Source organism: Rhamphochromis longiceps, linkage group LG15 (genome assembly GCF_057381845.1).
Source record: "Rhamphochromis longiceps isolate RC_006_pf linkage group LG15, R_longiceps_female_GT1.1, whole genome shotgun sequence".
Taxonomy (NCBI): Eukaryota; Metazoa; Chordata; class Actinopteri; order Cichliformes; family Cichlidae; genus Rhamphochromis; species Rhamphochromis longiceps.
Window position 1 is genome coordinate 23184396 of NC_140571.1, and position 3709 is coordinate 23188104.

The window sequence follows — 3709 nt, forward strand, 5'->3', positions numbered from 1 at the left end:
ATTAAGTGCAGGAAACACTAGTATAAGGTGTCTATTGAACAAATCTCCTTCAGCGTTCAAAATGACCAAAGTGAGGCCTACAGGCGTTTCTCTCGGTTGGTTGTGTTCAGGGAAAAAGCAGCTAAATACACTGAGACTGCTCCGCATTGTTAGTGAGTTAACTCTGGATATCTGTAGGTTTTGTCAAACTTGGAGTGAACAAAAGCAGAAAAACAGTAAAAGATGCAGACAGTGAAAGTCTGGTTTATTTCATGAACACAATGAAACATTTTACAGTCCACAGAGCAAAGTAGCATACATGATAAATAGATACACATAACATGAGAAGTAAAACTCGTCGTCTTACCACATGTTATATTCTGTAAACTTAAAATAACCACAGAAATTAGAGTTTAGTGTTTTAAAGTCATTATTAAAAACATGAGTCAACATTACTGAAGTGACGCTTTAACGATGCGTCTTATCACCGTGTTTATGATGATAAAACATGTTCTCTCGTTAGTAGTTGTCTGCGCTGTCACTTGTCATGAAAATGTCCAGAGCCAGGGTTCCTCTTTAATCACCATTGATCATTAATAGGGTCACAAAAGATTTGTCACATTATCCCCATAAACAAAATGCTTTTATAGAAATCATTGTGATACAAATATTTAGATTCTTGATTCACAATGTGCACGAACTCAAAATCTTTAGAGGTTCATATTTATAAAGTATCGCAAATAATACATTTATACCATTGTATGAGCTACTTCTTGTAAAAACTGATTGAAAAAAGCTCCTGTCGTGACCTTCCTTCTGTGAGGACACACACACACACACACAGAGAGAGAGAGGGGGAAGATCATTAGGATTGGAGGCGTTTTTGGATTTTCACTTATTGTTGGCTTTACAGTCACATAAAATTCATTCCAATTTTTTTGCCTTTGCTTCAATTAAGGTGTTTCTTTAAATCTACAGCAGCTTCCTTTTCAAAAAGTTTACTGACATAGTAAGGAAGTAGCTAGGGAACTCAGTAAGTATGAGCAACAACAGCTTAGGGGCTGTTTCTACAATAAAGAGGAATTCATCATCATCTGCAGTTCATCAAAAAAAAAAAAAAAAGTGCCATTAAAAACAATTCAGCAGATCCTCAAAGTATGGATACAATCTGTTTTCAGCTGTAGAGGTACGCTTCATGTACTTATCAACATGCAGTTTAGAGGCTTGCATTAGAGTGCTTTGGTACTTGGGCCTCTTTTATTTAGCACGGTTATACCATTGTGTATTTAGCTATATAAATATGCTCAAGAGTCTATTGTATGTTTGTCATGCAATTAAAAATTCAAAAATATAATTTTTAAATCAGTAACTTTGCAAATTTAGCGCGGACCCTCACCCCTCCCTCCGGCTCCCACGGCCCCGCTGTCACCGTAAGACTCATACTCTTCCCCCACGTATGCTGCTATTTCCCCGTGCCCCAATAATTCTTGTCCTTTTTCTGTTGCAGCCTCCCACAGTCCCGTTTTCGGCGTTCCTGCGCGACTCATCTCCCGGTCCCTTGGTTTCTCGAGTTTCACGCGTGTTTTCCTTCTACCCTCCCGGGACACCTTCAGTTAAAATAAAGTTTATTTTCTCGTACTCCTGTGTGTGTTGGCTCTGCTTCTGGGTCCAGCTTGTGCGCTGAACTTTGGTTCATGACACTAATAGTTTTAAATAGAGCACCACAAACAACAGGTATTCCTTTAGAAATAAACTTTTCTTGTGTTACTTCTAAAAACTACAGATTCTTAACTCTGCAACAGTTAGACAGAGTTGGTTACAGTTAGGCCCTCAACAGTCAGCAAAACAAGTCATAAAACAATAAAAGAGGCTCCCTTATCAAGAGCATCCCAGCACTGTAGTTCCATTACAATCAGTTTCCTTTATTTTATCTTATCATGTCAGAGGCCAACTGAAACCAAGTCCACCTATATAAAAACACCCCATCAGACACACAGTAGTTTCCTCAGCACTTCACAACTGCCGCAAGGTATATCGTTTTAACTTTTTATTTTTTCGGATCCCAGACACAGCGGTGTGAGGTAGTTAGCACACAGTTTGGACGTGTAGAAAACATTGCTTGTTTGGAACACATCAGCAGAGAGGTAGAGTTCATAGCTGTTCATAAGAGTTTAATTTAATCAAACCTCATTTTACGGATCTAAGTGGCTCCTCATCACTAGCCAATTCACCATTTTATTTAAATATCTGAATTTTCGGAATGAGGATCCAAGCGGGACACAGAGGCTGCTTTAACGCACCAGAATGCAAATATAAATAAAAGCCTGACTATCCTGAGAGCCTAGCTGCAGCGAGACCTTTCTTTCACACGGATTCCTGGATGTGCGTCGGATCCGACTTTGCTACCCGCACAGAGCGTTTCTGACAGTCGGGCGCTGCTTATACAATAGAGAAAAGCAACAATACACCGTGTTTCTCTGCTCCAAGGTAAGGATGTCTGTTATACCCAGCGCATAAATGTCTCTGTGTTAACGCTGATTATTCAAACCCTGTTGAAAATGTGACACATTTGTTATCCAAAAACATTTCCTCTAAATTTGCAAAGTTACTGATTTAAAAATTATATTTTTGAATTTTTAATTGCATGACAAACATACAATAGACTCTTGAGCATATTTATATAGCTAAATACACAATGGTATAACCGTGCTAAATAAAAGAGGCCCAAGTACCAAAGCACTCTAATGCAAGCCTCTAAACTGCATGTTGATAAGTACATGAAGCGTACCTCTACAGCTGAAAACAGATTGTATCCATACTTTGAGGATCTGCTGAATTGTTTTTAATGGCACTTTTTTTTTTTTTGATGAACTGCAGATGATGATGAATTCCTCTTTATTGTAGAAACAGCCCCTAAGCTGTTGTTGCTCATACTTACTGAGTTCCCTAGCTACTTCCTTACTATGTCAGTAAACTTTTTGAAAAGGAAGCTGCTGTAGATTTAAAGAAACACCTTAATTGAAACAAAGGCAAAAAAATTGGAATGAATTTTATGTGACTGTAAAGCCAACAATAAGTGAAAATCCAAAAACGCCTCCAATCCTAATGATCTTCCCCCTCTCTCTCTCTCTGTGTGTGTGTGTGTGTGTCCTCACAGAAGGAAGGTCACGACAGGAGCTTTTTTCAATCAGTTTTTACAAGAAGTAGCTCATACAATGGTATAAATGTATTATTTGCGATACTTTATAAATATGAACCTCTAAAGATTTTGAGTTCGTGCACATTGTGAATCAAGAATCTAAATATTTGTATCACAATGATTTCTATAAAAGCAATTTTGTTTATGGGGATAATGTGACAAATCTTTTGTGACCCTATTAATGATCAATGGTGATTAAAGAGGAACCCTGGCTCTGGACATTTTCATGACAAGTGACAGCGCAGACAACTACTAACGAGAGAACATGTTTTATCATCATAAACACGGTGATAAGACGCATCGTTAAAGCGTCACTTCAGTAATGTTGACTCATGTTTTTAATAATGACTTTAAAACACTAAACTCTAATTTCTGTGGTTATTTTAAGTTTACAGAATATAACATGTGGTAAGACGACGAGTTTTACTTCTCATGTTATGTGTATCTATTTATCATGTATGCTACTTTGCTCTGTGGACTGTAAAATGTTTCATTGTGTTCATGAAATAAACCAGACTTTCACTGTCTGCA

The 3709-nt window shown here is 37.6% G+C and overlaps 1 long non-coding RNA gene across 1 annotated transcript; it reads left to right on the plus strand.

Moving 5' to 3' along the window:
- Positions 1 to 1477: 1477 nt before the first annotated feature.
- Positions 1478 to 3709, plus strand: LOC146652654 (uncharacterized). The gene is made up of 2 exons (XR_014907624.1): positions 1478 to 2466; positions 3137 to 3709. It is a non-coding gene; the product is annotated as an uncharacterized LOC146652654 (long non-coding RNA).